This window comes from Rhinoderma darwinii, chromosome 1, assembly GCF_050947455.1.
Source record: "Rhinoderma darwinii isolate aRhiDar2 chromosome 1, aRhiDar2.hap1, whole genome shotgun sequence".
Taxonomy (NCBI): Eukaryota; Metazoa; Chordata; class Amphibia; order Anura; family Rhinodermatidae; genus Rhinoderma; species Rhinoderma darwinii.
The window spans coordinates 664,860,519-664,878,442 of record NC_134687.1 but is presented as its reverse complement, the minus strand read 5'-3'; the positions used below and the strand labels follow the sequence as shown (position 1 = coordinate 664,878,442).

The 17,924-nt window shown below is 51.4% G+C and overlaps 2 protein-coding genes across 4 annotated transcripts in view; one reads left to right on the top strand and one right to left on the bottom strand.

Moving 5' to 3' along the window:
* LOC142664662 (uncharacterized) overlaps positions 1 to 17,924 on the bottom strand; it is a 429,232-nt gene that overhangs the window by 31,728 nt on the left and 379,580 nt on the right. The window contains exon 1 of one of the 3 annotated variants that reach the window (XM_075843892.1): positions 13,896 to 14,024. The exons of the other annotated variants lie outside the window; for them this stretch is intronic. The gene's annotated coding sequence lies outside the window, so the exon portion shown is untranslated. Of the gene's footprint in view, positions 1 to 13,895; positions 14,025 to 17,924 lie in introns of those variants that run through there. 3 annotated transcript variants of the gene reach the window in all.
* Positions 14,418 to 17,924, top strand: part of LOC142664789 (gastrula zinc finger protein XlCGF66.1-like) — a 51,601-nt gene continuing 48,094 nt past the window's right edge. Inside the window, exon 1 of the mRNA XM_075844121.1 lies at positions 14,418 to 14,635. The gene's annotated coding sequence lies outside the window, so the exon portion shown is untranslated. The remainder of the gene's footprint in view (positions 14,636 to 17,924) is intronic.

The following is a 17,924-nucleotide window of genomic DNA, read 5'->3' as shown; positions in this document are numbered from 1 at the left end:
TCTGTGCTCCTCCTTCAAGACCTGTCCTCTGCTTCTACATTACTCTGTGCTCCTCCTTCTAGACCTGTCCTCTGCTTCTACATTACACTGTGCTCCTCCTTCTAGACCTCTCCCCTGCTTGTACATTACCCTGACCTCCTCCTTCTAGACCTGTCCACCACCTTCTAGTCTCATCCTCTGCTTCTACATTACTCTGTGCTCCTCTTTCTAGACCTGTCCTCTGCTTCTACATTACTGTGCTCCTCCTTCTAGACCTGTCCTCTGCTTCTACATTACTCTGTGCTCCTCCTTCTAGACCTGTCCTCTGCTTCTACATTACCCTGTCCTCCTCCTTCTAGACCTGTCCACCACCTTCTAGTCTCATCCTCTGCTTCTACATTACTCTGTGCTCTTCCTTCTAGACCTGTCCTCTGCCTTCTACATTACTCTGTGCTCCTCCTTCTAGACCTGTCCTCTGCCTTCTACATTACTTTGTGCTCCTCCTCCTAGACCTGTGCTCTGCTTCTACATTACTCTGTGCTTCTCCTCCTAGACCGGTCCTCTGCTTCTACATTACTGCGCTCCTCCTTCTAGACCAGTCCTCTGCTTCTACATTACTCTGTGCTCCTCCTTCTAGACCTGTCCTCTGCCTTCTACATTACTCTGTGCTCCTCCTTCTAGACCTGTCCTCTGCTTCTACATTACTCTGTCCTCCTCCTTCTAGACCTGCCCCCTGCTTCTACATTACTCTGTGCTCCTCCTTCTAGACCTGTCCTCTGCTTCTACATTACTTTGTGCTCCTCCTTCTAGACCTGTCCCCTGCTACTACATTACCCTGACCTCCTCCTTCTAGACCTGCCCACCACCTTCTAGTCTCATCCTCTGCGTCTACAGTACTCTGTGATCCTCTTTCTAGACCGTTCCTCTGCTTCTACATTACTGTGCTCCTCCGAGACCTGTCCTCCACTTATACATTACTCTATGCTCCTCCTTCTAGACCTGTTCTCTGCTTTTACATTACTGTGCTCCTCCTTCTAGACCTGTCCTCTGCTTCTACATTACTCTGTGCTCCTCCTTCTAGACCTGTCCTCTGCCTTCTACATTACTCTGTGCTCCTCCTTCTAGACCTCTCCCCTGCTTGTACATTACCCTGACCTCCTCCTTCTAGACCTGTCCACCACCTTCTAGTCTCATCCTCTGCTTCTACATTACTCTGTGCTCCTCTTTCTAGACCTGTCCTCTGCTTCTACATTACTGTGCTCCTCCTTCGAGACCTGTCCTCTGCTTCTACATTACTCTGTGCTCCTCCTTCTAGACCTGTCCTCTACTTCTACATTACTCTGTGCTCCTCCTTCTAGACCTGTCCTCTGCTTCTACATTACTTTGTGCTCCTCCTTCTAGACCTGTCCCCTGCTACTACATTACTCTGTGCTCCTCCTTCTAGACCTGTCCTTTGCGTCTACATTACTCTATGCTCCTCCTTCTAGACCGGTCCTCTGCATCTACATTACTCTCTGCTTCTCCTTCTAGACATGTCCTCTGCTTCTACATTACTCTGTGCTCCTCCTTCTAGACTTGTCCAGCACCTTCTAGACCTGTCCCCTGCTACTACATTACTCTGTGCTCCTCCTCCTAGACCTGTCCTCTACTTCTACATTACTCTGTGCTCCTCCTTCTAGACCTGTCCTCTGCTTCTACATTACACTGTGCTCCTCCTTCTAGACCTGTCCTCTGCTTCTACATTACTCTGTGCTCCTCCTTCTAGACCTGTCCTCTGCTTCTACATTACACTGTGCTCCTCCTTCTAGACCTATCCTCTGCTTCTACATTACACTGTGTTCCTCCTTCTAGACCTGTCCTCTGCTTCTACATTACACTGTGCTCCTCCTTCTAGACCTGTCCTCTGCCTTCTACATTACTCTGTGCTCCTCCTTCTAGACCTGTCCTCTGCCTTCTACATTACTCTGTGCTCCTCCTTCTAGTCCTGTCCTCTGCTTCTACATTACTCTGTGCTCCTCCTTCTAGACCTGTCCTCTGCTTCTACATTACACTGTGCTCCTCCTTCTAGACCTGTCCTCTGCTTCTACATTACACTGTGCTCCTCCTTCTAGACCTGTCCTCTGCCTTCTACATTACCCTGACCTCCTTCTTCTAGACCTGTCCACCACCTTCTAGTCTCATCCTCTGCTTCTACATTACTCTGTGCTCCTCCTTCTAGACCTCTCCCCTGCTTGTACATTACCCTGACCTCCTTCTTCTAGACCTGTCCACCACCTTCTAGTCTCATCCTCTGCTTCTACATTACTCTGTGCTCCTCTTTCTAGACCTGTCCTCTGCTTCCACATTACTCTATGCTCCTCCTTCTAGACCTGTTCTCTGCTTCTACGTTACTCTGTGCTCCTCCTTCTAGACCTGTCCTCTGCTTCTACATTACTCTGTGCTCCTCCTTCTAGACCTGTCCTCTGCTTCTACATTACTCTGTGCTGTTCTTTCTAGACCTGTCCTCTGCTTCTACATTACTGTGCTCCTCCTTCTAGACCTGTTCTCTGCTTCTACATTACTCTGTGCTCCTCCTTTTAGACCTGTCCTCTGCTTCTACATTACTCTGTGCTCCTCCTTCTAGACCTATCCTCTGCTTCTACATTACACTGTGCTCCTCCTTCTAGACCTGTCCTCTGCCTTCTACATTACTCTGTGCTCCTCCTTCTAGACTTGTCCAGCACCTTCTAGAAATGTCCCCTGCTACATTACTCTGTGCTCCTCCTCCTAGACCTGTCCTCTGCTTCTACATTACTGTGCTCCTCCTTCGAGACCTGTCCTCTGCTTCTACATTACTCTGTGCTCCTGCTTCTAGACCTGTCCTCTGCTTCTACATTACTCTGTGCTCCTGCTTCTAGACCTGTCCTCTGCTTCTACATTACCCTGTCCTCCTCCTTCTAGACCTGTCCACCACCTTCTAGTCTCATCCTCTGCTTCTACATTACTCTGTGCTCTTCCTTCTAGACCTGTCCTCTGCCTTCTACATTACTCTGTGCTCCTCCTTCTAGACCTGTCCTCTGCCTTCTACATTACTTTGTGCTCCTCCTCCTAGACCTGTGCTCTGCTTCTACATTACTCTGTGCTTCTCCTCCTAGACCGGTCCTCTGCTTCTACATTACTGCGCTCCTCCTTCTAGACCTGTCCTCTGCTTCTACATTACTCTGTGCTCCTCCTTCTAGACTTGTCCAGCACCTTCTAGAAATGTCCCCTGCTACATTACTCTGTGCTCCTCCTCCTAGACCTGTCCTCTGCTTCTACATTACTGTGCTCCTCCTTCGAGACCTGTCCTCTGCTTCTACATTACTCTGTGCTCCTGCTTCTAGACCTGTCCTCTGCTTCTACATTACCCTGTCCTCCTCCTTCTAGACCTGTCCACCACCTTCTAGTCTCATCCTCTGCTTCTACATTACTCTGTGCTCTTCCTTCTAGACCTGTCCTCTGCCTTCTACATTACTCTGTGCTCCTCCTTCTAGACCTGTCCTCTGCCTTCTACATTACTTTGTGCTCCTCCTCCTAGACCTGTGCTCTGCTTCTACATTACTCTGTGCTTCTCCTCCTAGACCGGTCCTCTGCTTCTACATTACTGCGCTCCTCCTTCTAGACCTGTCCTCTGCTTCTACATTACTCTGTGCTCCTCCTTCTAGACCTGTCCTCTGCCTTCTACATTACTCTGTGCTCCTCCTTCTAGACCTGTCCTCTGCTTCTACATTACTCTGTCCTCCTCCTTCTAGACCTGTCCCGCTTCTACATTACTCTGTGCTCCTCCTTCTAGACCTGTCCTCCGCTTTCTACATTACTCTGTGCTCCTCCTTCTAGACCTCTCCCCTGCTTGTACATTACCCTGATCTCCTCCTTCTAGACCTGCCCACCACCTTCTAGTCTCATGCTCTGCTTCTACAGTACTCTGTGATCCTCTTTCTAGACCGTTCCTCTGCTTCTACATTACTGTGCTCCTCCGAGACCTGTCCTCCGCTTATACATTACTCTATGCTCCTCCTTCTAGACCTGTTCTCTGCTTTTACATTACTGTGCTCCTCCTTCTAGACCTGTCCTCTGCTTCTACATTACTCTGTGCTCCTCCTTCTAGACCTCTCCCCTGCTTGTACATTACCCTGACCTCCTCCTTCTAGACCTGTCCACCACCTTCTAGTCTCATCCTCTGCTTCTACATTACTCTGTGCTCCTCTTTCTAGACCTGTCCTCTGCTTCTACATTACTGTGCTCCTCCTTCGAGACCTGTCCTCTGCTTCTACATTACTCTGTGCTCCTCCTTCTAGACCTGTCCTCTACTTCTACATTACTCTGTGCTCCTCCTTCTAGACCTGTCCTCTGCTTCTACATTACTTTGTGCTCCTCCTTCTAGACCTGTCCCCTGCTACTACATTACTCTGTGCTCCTCCTTCTAGACCTGTCCTTTGCTTCTACATTACTCTATGCTCCTCCTTCTAGACCGGTCCTCTGCATCTACATTACTCTCTGCTTCTCCTTCTAGACCTGTCCTCTGCTTCTACATTACTCTGTGCTCCTCCTTCTAGACTTGTCCAGCACCTTCTAGACCTGTCCCCTGCTACTACATTACTCTGTGCTCCTCCTCCTAGACCTGTCCTCTACTTCTACATTACTCTGTGCTCCTCCTTCTAGACCTGTCCTCTGCTTCTACATTACACTGTGCTCCTCCTTCTAGACCTGTCCTCTGCTTCTACATTACTCTGTGCTCCTCCTTCTAGACCTGTCCTCTGCCTTCTACATTACTCTGTGCTCCTCCTTCTAGACATGTCCTCTGCCTTCTACATTACTCTGTGCTCCTCCTTCTAGTCCTGTCCTCTACATTACTCTGTGCTCCTCCTTCTAGACCTGTCCTCTGCTTCTACATTACTTTGTGCTCCTCCTTCTAGACCTGTCCCCTGCTACTACATTACTCTGTGCTCCTCCTTCTAGACCTGTCCTTTGCTTCTACATTACTCTATGATCCTCCTTCTAGACCGGTCCTCTGCATCTACATTACTCTCTGCTTCTCCTTCTAGACCTGTCCTCTGCTTCTACATTACTCTGTGCTCCTCCTTCTAGACTTGTCCAGCACCTTCTAGACCTGTCCGCTGCTACTACATTACTCTGTGCTCCTCCTCCTAGACCTGTCCTCTACTTCTACATTACTCTGTGCTCCTCCTTCTAGACCTGTCCTCTGCTTCTACATTACACTGTGCTCCTCCTTCTAGACCTGTCCTCTGCTTCTACATTACTCTGTGCTCCTCCTTCTAGACCTGTCCTCTGCCTTCTACATTACTCTGTGCTCCTCCTTCTAGACCTGTCCTCTGCCTTCTACATTACTCTGTGCTCCTCCTTCTAGTCCTGTCCTCTGCTTCTACATTACTCTGTGCTCCTCCTTCTAGACCTGTCCTCTGCTTCTACATTACACTGTGCTCCTCCTTCTAGACCTGTCCTCTGCTTCTACATTACACTGTGCTCCGCCTTCTAGACCTGTCCTCTGCCTTCTACATTACTCTGTGCTCCTCCTTCTAGACCTGTCCTCTGCCTTCTACATTACCCTGACCTCCTCCTTCTAGACCTGTCCACCACCTTCTAGTCTCATCCTCTGCTTCTACATTACTCTGTGCTCCTCTTTCTAGACCTGTCCTCTGCTTCCACATTACTCTATGCTCCTCCTTCTAGACCTGTCCTCTGCTTCTACGTTACTCTGTGCTCCTCCTTCTAGACCTGTCCTCTGCTTCTACATTACTCTGTGCTCCTCCTTCTAGACCTGTCCTCTGCTTCTACATTACTCTGTGCTCCTCCTTCTAGACTTGTCCAGCACCTTCTAGACCTGTCCCCTGCTACATTACTCTGTGCTCCTCCTCCTAGACCTGTCCTCTACTTCTACATTACTCTGTGCTCCTCCTTCTAGACCTGTCCTCTGCTTCTACATTACACTGTGCTCCTCCTTCTAGACCTGTCCTCTGCTTCTACATTACTCTGTGCTCCTCCTTCTAGACCTGTCCTCCGCCTTCTACATTACTCTGTGCTCCTCCTTCAAGACCTGTCCTCTGCTTCTACATTACTCTGTGCTCCTCCTTCTAGACCTGTCCTCTGCTTCTACATTACACTGTGCTCCTCCTTCTAGACCTGTCCTTTGCTTGTACATTACTCTGTGCTCCTCCTTCTAGACCTGTCCTCTGCCTTCTACATTACTCTGTGCTCCTCCTTCTAGACTTGTCCAGCACCTTCTAGACCTGTCCCCTGCTACATTACTCTGTGCTCCTCCTCCTAGACCTGTCCTCTACTTCTACATTACTCTGTGCTCCTCCTTCTAGACCTGTCCTCTGCTTCTACATTACACTGTGCTCCTCCTTCTAGACCTGTCCTCTGCTTCTACATTACTCTGTCCTCCTCCTTCTAGACCTGTCCCATGCTTCTTCATTACTCTGTGCTCCTCCTAGACATGTCCTCTGCTTCTACATTACTCTGTGCTCCTCCTTCTAGACCTGTCCCCTGCTTAACATTACTCTGTGCTTCTCCTTCTAGACCTGTCCCCTGCTTCTACATTACTCTGTGCTCCTCCTTCTAGACCTGTCCTACGCTTTCTACATTACTCTGTGCTCCTCCTTCTAGACCTGTTCCCTGCTTCTACATTACTCTGTGCTCCTCCTTTAGACCTGTCCTCTGCTTCTACATTACTCGGTATTCCTCCTTCTAGACCTGCCCTCTGCTTCTACATTACTCTGTGCTCCTCCTTCTACATTACCCTGTCGTCCTCCTCCTTCTAGACCTGTCCACCACCTTCTAGTCTCATCCTCTGCTTCTACATTACTCTGTGCTCCTCCTTCTAGACCTGTTCTCTGCCTTCTACATTACTTTGTGCTCCTCCTCCTAGACCTGTGCTCTGCTTCTACATTATTCTGTGCTTCTCCTCCTAGACCGGTCCTCTGCTTCTACATTACTGTGCTCCTCCTTCTAGACCTGTGCTCTGCTTCTACATTACTCTGGGCTTCTCCTCCTAGACCGGTCCTCTGCTTCTACATTACTTTGCTCCACCTTCTAGACCTGTCCTCTGCTTCTACATTACTCTGTGCTCCTCCTTCTAGACCTGTCCTCTGCCTTCTACATTAGTCTGTGCTCCTCCTTCTAGACCTGTCCTCTGCCTTCTACAATATTTTATGCTCCACCTTCTAGACCTGTCCTCTGCCTTCTACATTACTTTGTGCTGCTCCTCCTAGACCTGTGCTCTGCTTCTACATTACTCTGGGCTTCTCCTCCTAGACCGGTCCTCTGCTTCTACATTACTGTGCTCCACCTTCTAGACCTGTCCTCTGCTTCTACATTACTCTGTGCTCCTCCTTCTAGACTTGTCCTCTGCCTTCTACATTACTCTGTCCTCCTCCTTCTAGACCTGTCCCATGCTTCTACATTACTCTGTGCTCCTCCTAGACATGTCCTCTGCTTCTACATTACTCTGTGCTCCTCCTTCTAGACCTGTCCTCTGCCTTCTACATTACTCTGTCCTCCTCCTTCTAGACCTGTCCCCTGCTTCTACATTACTCTGTGCTCCTCCTTCTAGACCTGTCCCCTGCTTCTACATTACTCTGTGCTCCTCCTTTAGACCTGTCCTCTGCTTCTACATTACTCGGTGTTCCTCCTTCTAGACCTGCCCTCTGCTTCTACATTACTCTGTGCTCCTCCTTCTAGACCTGTCCACCAACTTCTAGTCTCATCCTCTGCTTCTACATTACTCTGTACTCCTCCTTGTAGACCTGTCCTCTGCTTCTACATTACTCTGTGCTCCTCCTTCTACATTACCCTGTCGTCCTCCTCCTTCTAGACCTGTCCACCACCTTCTAGTCTCATCCTCTGCTTCTACATTACTCTGTGCTCCTCCCTCTAGACCTGTCCTCTGCCTTCTACATTACTTTGTGCTCCTCCTCCTAGACCTGTGCTCTGCTTCTACATTACTCTGTGCTTCTCCTCCTAGACCGGTCCTCTGCTTCTACATTACTGTGCTCCTCCTTCTAGACCTGTCCTCTGCTTCTACATTACTCTGTGCTCCTCCTTCTAGACCTGTCCTCTGCCTTCTACATTACTCTATGCTCCACCTTCTAGACCTGTCCTCCGCTTCTACATTACTCTGTGCTCCTCCTTCTAGACCTGTCCTCTGCTTCTACATTACCCTGTCCTCCTCCTTCTAGACCTGTCCACCACCTTCTAGTCTCATCCTCTGCTTCTACATTACTCTGTGCTCCTCCTTCTAGACCTGTCCACCAACTTCTAGTCTCATCCTCTGCTTCTACATTACTCTGTACTCCTCCTTGTAGACCTGTCCTCTGCTTCTACATTACTCTGTGCTCCTCCTTCTACATTACCCTGTCGTCCTCCTCCTTCTAGACCTGTCCACCACCTTCTAGTCTCATCCTCTGCTTCTACATTACTCTGTGCTCCTCCTTCTAGACCTGTCCTCTGCCTTCTACATTACTTTTTGCTCCTCCTCCTAGACCTGTGCTCTGCTTCTACATTACTCTGTGCTTCTCCTCCTAGACCGGTCCTCTGCTTCTACATTACTGTGCTCCTCCTTCTAGACCTGTCCTCTGCTTCTACATTACTCTGTGCTCCTCCCTCTAGACCTGTCCTCTGCTTCTACATTACTCTGTGCTCCTCCTTCTAGACCTGTCCACCACCTTCTAGTCTCATCCCCTGCTTCTACATTACTCTGTGCTCCTCCTTCTAGACCTGTCCTACGCTTTCTACATTTCTCTGTGCTCCTCCTTCTAGACCTGTTCCCTGCTTCTACATTACTCTGTGCTCCTCCTTCTAGGCCTGTCCACCAACTTCTAGTCTCATCCTCTGCTTCTACATTACTCTGTACTCCTCCTTGTAGACCTGTCCTCTGCTTCTACATTACTCTGTGCTCCTCCTTCTACATTACCCTGTCGTCGTCCTCCTTCTAGACCTGTCCACCACCTTCTAGTCTCATCCCCTGCTTCTACATTACTCTGTGCTCCTCCTTCTAGACCTGTCCTCTGCCTTCTACATTACTCTATGCTGCTCCTTCTAGACCTGTCCCCTGCTTCTACATTACTCTGTGCTCCTCCTTCTAGACCTGTCCTCTGCTTCTACATTATTCTATGCTGCTGCTCCTTCTAGACCTGTCCACCACCTACGACACAGTAGACCACACCACCCTGATTCAAATTCTCTAGTCCCTTGACATCACAGACATGGCGCTCTCCTGGATCTCCTCATACCTTACCAACCAAAGACTTAGTATCTCCCACTCACACACCACCTCCTCCTTGTCCCACCCTCTGTTATTGTCCCTCAAGGGTCTCAGTGTCCTGAGACCCTTACTCTTCTCCATCTAAACCTTAAGTAATTTACCTCTCTGCTCTTAATGTTACCGCCCTGCTATCTAGAGTGTCTAAGGGTATGTACAAACGGCCTATTTTCGAACGTTTTTCGGGCCGTAAATGCCCAAAAAAATCGGAAGCAGAACGCCTCCAAACATCTGCCCATTGATTTCAATGGGAAAAACGGCGTTTTGGTCCTACAGGCAAATTTTTTAAGTGGCCGTTTTGAAAAAACGGCCACGAAAATGAAGTGCAGGTCACTTCTTGGGATCTTTTTCATAGACTATATAGAAAACCGTTCCAAAAACGGCCGTAAAAAATCGCGAGTGGCTTAAAAAACGTCTGAAAATCAGGAGCGGTTTTCCCTTGAAGCTCCGTATTTTCAGATGTTTTTGAGTTGGAATGTGAACAGACCCTTAGGGCATGTTCTCATGCTTAGATAAAAACGTCTGATAATACGGACGTTTTTTCAGGCTCAAACAGCTCCTGATTTTCAGATGTTTCTTTTAACAACTCGCGTTTTTCGCTCAGTTTTTTACGGCCGTTTTTCAATGGAGTCAATGAAAAACGCCTCCAAAAACGTCCCAAGAAGCGTCCTGCACTTCTTTTGACGAGCCGTCATTTTACGCGCCGTATTTTGACAGCAACGCGTAAAATAAAGGCTCGTGGGAACAGAACATCGTAATTCCCATTGAAAGCAATGGGCAGATGTTTTTAGGCGTATTAGGGGCGTTTTTTCAGGCGTAATTTGAAGCGTAAAACGCCTGAATTACATCTGAAACCTCTGCGTGTGAACATACCCTAACAGTTATCTCCACCTTCACCTCCCGCTTCCTAAAGATCAACCTGGAGAAAACTGAATCATCTTTACCCCATTTCACCCCCCCCCCCTCACCAGAACCATCAATCACAGGTAACGGCTCCACACTTTCCCCGTCTCACAAGTCGGTGTATTGGGATAACCCTTAATGTCAGACAGCACAGCCAAACGCTTCCCACTTCTTTCCTCCCCTCCCTCTGGAAGTCCGTCTTTCCACCCCCTAGAAGTCTGTCTTTCCTCCCCCTCCCTCTAGAAGTCCGTCTTTCCTCCCCCTAGAAGTCCATCTTTCCTCCCCCTCCCTCTAGAAGTCCGTCTTTCCTCCCCTCCCTCTGGAAGTCCGTCTTTCCTCCCCCTCTAGAAGTCCGTCTTTCCTCCCCCTCCCTCTAGAAGTCCGTCTTTCCTCCCCCTCCCTCTAGAAGTCCGTCTTTCCTCCCCCTCCCACTAGAAGTCCGTCTTTCCTCCCCCTCCCTCTGGAAGTCCATCTTTCCTCCCCCTCCCTCTGGAAGTCCGTCTTTCCTCCCCCTCCCTCTAGAAGTCCGTCTTTCAATCCCCTCCCTCTAGAAGTCCGTCTTTCCTCCCCCTAGAAGTCCGTCTTTCCTCCCCCTCCCTCTGGAAGTCCGTCTTTCCTCCCCCTCTAGAAGTCAGTCTTTCCTCCTCCTCCCTCTAGAAGTCAGTCTTTCCTCCCCCTCCCTCTAGAAGTCAGTCTTTCCTCCCTCCCTCTGGAAGTTACGTCTTTCCTCCCCTCCCTCTAGAAGTCCGTCTTTCCTCCCCCTCCCTCTAGAAGTCCGTCTTTGCTCCCCCTCTAGAAGTCCGTCTTTCCTCCCACTCCCTCTAGAAGTCCGTCTTTCCTCCCACTCCCTCTAGAAGTCCGTCTTTCCTCCCACTCCCTCTAGAAGTCCGTCTTTCCTCCCCCTCTAGAAGTCACGTCTTTCCTCCCCTCCCTCTGGAAGTCCGCCTTTCCTCCCCTCCCTCTAGAAGTCCGTCTTTCCTCCCCCTCTAGAAGTCCGTCTTTCCTCCCCCCCTCTAGAAGTCCGTCTTTCCTCCCCTTCCTCTAGAAGTCCGTCTTTCCTCCCCTTCCTCTAGAAGTCCGTCTTTCCTCCCCTTCCTCTAGAAGTCCGTCTTTCCTCCCCTCCCTCTAGAAGTCACGTCTTTCCTCCCCTCCCTCTGGAAGTCCGCCTTTCCTCCCCTCCCTCTGGAAGTCCGTCTTTCCTCCCCCTCCCTCTAGAAGTCCGTCTTTCCTCCCCTCCCTCCCTCTAGAAGTCCGTCTTTCCTCCCCCCCTCTAGAAGTCCGTCTTTCCTCCCCTCCCTCTAGAAGTCCGCCTTTCCTCCCCCTCTAGAAGTCCGCCTTTCCTCCCCTCCCTCTAGAAGTCCGCCTTTCCTCCCCTCCCTCTAGAAGTCCGTCTTTCCTCCCCCTCGTACAGACATAAATGCCAGTACATATGCCCTCATCATGAAGTGCAGGTCACTTCTTGGGATCTTTTTCATAGACTATATAGAAAACCGCTCCAAAAACGGCCGTAAAAAATCGCGAGTGGCTTAAAAAACGTCTGAAAATCAGGAGCGGTTTTCCCTTGAAGCTCCGTATTTTCAGATGTTTTTGAGTTGGAATGTGAACAGACCCTTAGGGCATGTTCTCATGCTTAGATAAAAACGTCTGATAATACGGACGTTTTTTCAGGCTCAAACAGCTCCTGATTTTCAGATGTTTCTTTTAACAACTCGCGTTTTTCGCTCAGTTTTTTACGGCCGTTTTTCAATGGAGTCAATGAAAAACGCCTCCAAAAACGTCCCAAGAAGCGTCCTGCACTTCTTTTGACGAGCCGTCATTTTACGCGCCGTATTTTGACAGCAACGCGTAAAATAAAGGCTCGTGGGAACAGAACATCGTAATTCCCATTGAAAGCAATGGGCAGATGTTTTTAGGCGTATTAGGGGCGTTTTTTCAGGCGTAATTTGAAGCGTAAAACGCCTGAATTACATCTGAAACCTCTGCGTGTGAACATACCCTAACAGTTATCTCCACCTTCACCTCCCGCTTCCTAAAGATCAACCTGGAGAAAACTGAATCATCTTTACCCCATTTCACCCCCCCCCCCTCACCAGAACCATCAATCACAGGTAACGGCTCCACACTTTCCCCGTCTCACAAGTCGGTGTATTGGGATAACCCTTAATGTCAGACAGCACAGCCAAACGCTTCCCACTTCTTTCCTCCCCTCCCTCTGGAAGTCCGTCTTTCCACCCCCTAGAAGTCTGTCTTTCCTCCCCCTCCCTCTAGAAGTCCGTCTTTCCTCCCCCTAGAAGTCCATCTTTCCTCCCCCTCCCTCTAGAAGTCCGTCTTTCCTCCCCTCCCTCTGGAAGTCCGTCTTTCCTCCCCCTCTAGAAGTCCGTCTTTCCTCCCCCTCCCTCTAGAAGTCCGTCTTTCCTCCCCCTCCCTCTAGAAGTCCGTCTTTCCTCCCCCTCCCACTAGAAGTCCGTCTTTCCTCCCCCTCCCTCTGGAAGTCCGTCTTTCCTCCCCCTCCCTCTAGAAGTCCGTCTTTCAATCCCCTCCCTCTAGAAGTCCGTCTTTCCTCCCCTAGAAGTCCGTCTTTCCTCCCCCTCCCTCTGGAAGTCCGTCTTTCCTCCCCTCCCTCTAGAAGTCAGTCTTTCCTCCTCCTCCCTCTAGAAGTCAGTCTTTCCTCCCCCTCCCTCTAGAAGTCAGTCTTTCCTCCCTCCCTCTGGAAGTTACGTCTTTCCTCCCCTCCCTCTAGAAGTCCGTCTTTCCTCCCCCTCCCTCTAGAAGTCCGTCTTTGCTCCCCCTCTAGAAGTCCGTCTTTCCTCCCACTCCCTCTAGAAGTCCGTCTTTCCTCCCACTCCCTCTAGAAGTCCGTCTTTCCTCCCCCTCTAGAAGTCCGTCTTTCCTCCCCTTCCTCTAGAAGTCACGTCTTTCCTCCCCTCCCTCTGGAAGTCCGCCTTTCCTCCCCTCCCTCTAGAAGTCCGTCTTTCCTCCCCCTCTAGAAGTCCGTCTTTCCTCCCCCCCTCTAGAAGTCCGTCTTTCCTCCCCTTCCTCTAGAAGTCCGTCTTTCCTCCCCTTCCTCTAGAAGTCCGTCTTTCCTCCCCTTCCTCTAGAAGTCCGTCTTTCCTCCCCTTCCTCTAGAAGTCCGTCTTTCCTCCCCTTCCTCTAGAAGTCCGTCTTTCCTCCCCTCCCTCTAGAAGTCACGTCTTTCCTCCCCTCCCTCTGGAAGTCCGCCTTTCCTCCCCTCCCTCTGGAAGTCCGTCTTTCCTCCCCCTCCCTCTAGAAGTCCGTCTTTCCTCCCCTCCCTCTAGAAGTCCGTCTTTCCTCCCCCCCTCTAGAAGTCCGTCTTTCCTCCCCTCCCTCTAGAAGTCCGCCTTTCCTCCCCCTCTAGAAGTCCGCCTTTCCTCCCCTCCCTCTAGAAGTCCGCCTTTCCTCCCCTCCCTCTAGAAGTCCGCCTTTCCTCCCCTCCCTCTAGAAGTCCGTCTTTCCTCCCCCTCGTACAGACATAAATGCCAGTACATATGCCCTCATCATCCACCGTCTCCACCATCCTCCTCTGTGGCTTCCATCTAACACTATTACACCCTCCTACCCATTCTCAGCTCTGCTGCAGGGGTAAATCTACCTCTCCCCTCATTCCACCTCTGCGGTCACTGGCTGCCCGTTACCCACTAAATTATGTACAACACTGTGCCTAAAACCGCACAGAAATTACCTCATATAACCTTACCTTACTACTGTATCATGGGAAATCTCCTGACTGATAACAGAGGGAACACGATACAACAGCGGTGACCGGAAGTCAAGTACACCTGACCAGCGCCGCTTCACCTCACAAACGGCAAGGATCGGTAATGACGTCACCACCACGTGGCGAGGATGGGCGGGGCTTATATGTGGACAGGAGGCATAGTCCCGTCCCCACACAGAGAGACCACCCATGTCACGTGATCATCATCGTTTTACACATCGCAGGAGCCTCGCCCCCTGTCACGTGATTAACTTCGCTTCTTCCTTACGTAGCACATGAGCCCCACCCCTCATGTCAAGTGATCATTATGAGTGCGCCACACAGCAGAGCCTCGCCCCCTCACAGAGCCCCACCCCCTATGTCACGTGATCATCATCATCATAGGCCTCCAATCCATCGTCCATTCGTCCCAGTTCTAAGTTCCGCCCCCCATGCATCAGTCACGTGATCCTTATATTATCACATGTCCTTCATCCACCGCCTCTCTCCGCGGATAAGCTCCGCCCCTCCTGCCTCGGTCACATGGTGGTGACGTCGTCATCTCAGTTTCTTCAGCTATTGCCCTGTATGAGTTAGAGAGCAGCGCTGGTCGGGTGTGCTCTCTGTTATCAGTCACTCCTGTATGAGTGTGTGTATACAGAGAGCTGTCAATCATTGAGTGACCCCGCCCACTGGACTCCTAGCCGGGATGTAACCCCTCCAGTGCCGGCCTCTTTGGGGTAAGTGGTTATTTCGGATGTTTTGTGGGACGAGTCGTAGTTTGTAATGACATAATATTCGCTACATACAACTTATTCACTGACTTTTATACGTTTCTTGTTAATGTCGTTCACCGTGCGGTTTAAGGGAATGTTCACACGTAGCGAATACGACCCACAACACGCAAGGAAATCACCCCGAATATTCACCCCAAATGGTGGACGTATAATCCTCCCGAATATCTACTACAGAAATACAACAAGGCCGATCCTCACCTCTCCCAGCGTTACCATAGCAACACGTCCTGCTCTTCCGCTGTGTCCAGGTGACCCCTATAATGACATGTGACCTCTCCAGCCTGTGATTGGCTGCAGGGGTCACATGACGCCTTCTTCTTTATATATGTGTAACCTGCAGCGTTGCTGTGAACACGCGGCGGAGCCGCAGAGGATTCTGGGAACAATGGCGTTTGTTGCGGAACTTGACTTTCCCATTGAACTTAATGCGGAAATTCTGCAACAAATGCGCAGCGAATCCGCGGTATAAATCCGATATCCTGCGTGTTTATAATCCGCACCGCAGGTTAACCCCTTAATGACCAGGCCAGGTTCTGTTTTAGTTTTTCCCTCCCTGTCTTCTCAGATCTATAAAACTTCATTCACACGACAGGGTTCGAGTTTCGGCCAATACAAACGTCCGTTTTGAGCCGTTTTACCCGGCCGGTTTGCATCAATTTTGATTCCGTTCCTGGCCGTGTTGCCGTTTTTGACCCATTTTGCATCTGTTTTTTTCCTTGTCCATTTTAAAATCGGATGAATTTCATTTGTAAACTTTTGCCACACAGCTCCCCTGTAGGTAATGCCACACAGCCCCCCTGTAGGTAGTGCCACACAGCTCCCCTGTAGGTAATGCCACACAGCCCCCTGTAGGTAATGCCACACAGCCCCCTGTAGGTAGTGCCACACAGCCCCCTGTAGGTAATGCCACACAGCTCCCCTGTAGGTAATGCCACACAGCCCCCTGTAGGTAATGCCACACAGCCCCCCTGTAGGTAGTGCCACACAGCTCCCCTGTAGGTAGTGCCACACAGCCCCCTGTAGGTAGTGCCACACAGCCCCCTGTAGATAATGCCACACAGCCCCCTGTAGGTAATGCCACACAGCCCCCTGTAGGTAGTGCCACACAGCCCCCTGTAGGTAGTGCCACACAGCTCCCCTGTAGGTAATGCCACACAGCCCCCTGTAGGTAATGCCACACAGCCCCCTGTAGGTAGTGCCACACAGCCCCCTGTAGGTAATGCCACACAGCTCCCCTGTAGGTAATGCCACACAGCCCCCTGTAGGTAATGCCACACAGCCCCCCTGTAGGTAGTGCCACACAGCTCCCCTGTAGGTAGTGCCACACAGCCCCCTGTAGGTAGTGCCACACAGCCCCCTGTAGATAATGCCACACAGCCCTCTGTAGGTAGTGCCACACAGCCCCCTGTAGGTAGTGCCACACAGCCCCCTGTAGGTAATGCCACACAGCCCCCTGTAGATAATGCCACACAGCCCTCTGTAGGTAGTGCCACACAGCCCCCTGTAGGTAATGCCACACAGCCCCCTGTAGGTAGTGCCACACAGCCCCCTGTAGGTAGTGCCACACAGCCCCCTGTAGGTAGTGCCACACAGCTCCCCTGTAGGTAATGCCACACAGCCCCCTGTAGGTAGTGCCACACAGCCCCCTGTAGGTAGTGCCACACAGCCCCCTGTAGGTAGTGCCACACAGCCCCCTGTAGGTAGTGCCACACAGCCCCCTGTAGGTAGTGCCACACAGCCCCCTGTAGGTAGTGCCACACAGCCCCCTGTAGGTAGTGCCACACAGCCCCCTGTAGGTAGTGCCACACAGCCCCCTGTAGGTAGTGCCACACAGCCCCCTGTAGGTAGTGCCACACAGCCCCCTGTAGGTAGTGCCACTCAGCCCCCTGTAGGTAGTGCCACACAGCCCCCTGTAGGTAGTGCCACACAGCCCCCTGTAGGTAATGCCACACAGCCCCCTGTAGGTAGTGCCACACAGCCCCCTGTAGGTAGTGCCACACAGCCCCCTGTAGGTAGTGCCACACAGCCCCCTGTAGGTAGTGCCACACAGCCCCCTGTAGGTAATGCCACACAGCCCCCTGTAGGTAATGCCACACAGCCCCCTGTAGGTAGTGCCACACAGCCCCCTGTAGGTAGTGCCACACAGCCCCCTGTAGGTAGTGCCACACAGCCCCCTGTAGGTAATGCCACACAGCCCCCTGTAGGTAATGCCACACAGCCCCCTGTAGGTAATGCCACACAGCCCCCTGTAGGTAGTGCCACACAGCCCCCTGTAGGTAGTGCCACACAGCTCCCCTGTAGGTAGTGCCACACAGCCCCCTGTAGGTAGTGCCACACAGCCCCCTGTAGGTAGTGCCACACAGCCCCCTGTAGGTAGTGCCACACAGCCCCCTGTAGGTAGTGCCACACAGCCCCCTGTAGGTAGTGCCACACAGCCCCCTATAGGTAGTGCCACACAGCCCCCTGTAGGTAGTGCCACACAGCCCCCTGTAGGTAGTGCCACACAGCCCTCTGTAGATAATGCCACACAGCCCCCTGTAGGTAGTGCCACACAGCCCCCTGTAGGTAATGCCACACAGCCCCCTGTAGGTAATGCCACACAGCCCCCTTGTAGGTAGTGCCACACAGCCCCCTTGTAGGTAGTGCCACACAGCCCCCTTGTAGGTAGTGCCACACAGCCCCCTTGTAGGTAGTGCCACACAGCCCTCTGTAGGTAATGCCACACAGCCCCCTTGTAGGTAGTGCTACACAGCCCCCTGTAGGTAATGCCACACAGCCCCCTGTAGGTAATGCCACACAGCCCCCTGTAGGTAGTGCCACACAGCCCCCTGTAGGTAATGCCACACAGCTCCCCTGTAGGTAATGCCACACAGCCCCCTGTAGGTAATGCCACACAGCCCCCCTGTAGGTAGTGCCACACAGCCCCCCTGTAGGTAGTGCCACACAGCCCCCTGTAGGTAGTGCCACACAGCCCCCTGTAGGTAGTGCCACACAGCCCCCTGTAGATAATGCCACACAGCCCTCTGTAGGTAGTGCCACACAGCCCCCTGTAGGTAATGCCACACAGCCCCCTGTAGGTAGTGCCACACAGCCCCCTGTAGGTAGTGCCACACAGCCCCCTGTAGGTAGTGCCACACAGCTCCCCTGTAGGTAATGCCACACAGCCCCCTGTAGGTAGTGCCACACAGCCCCCTGTAGGTAGTGCCACACAGCCCCCTGTAGGTAGTGCCAC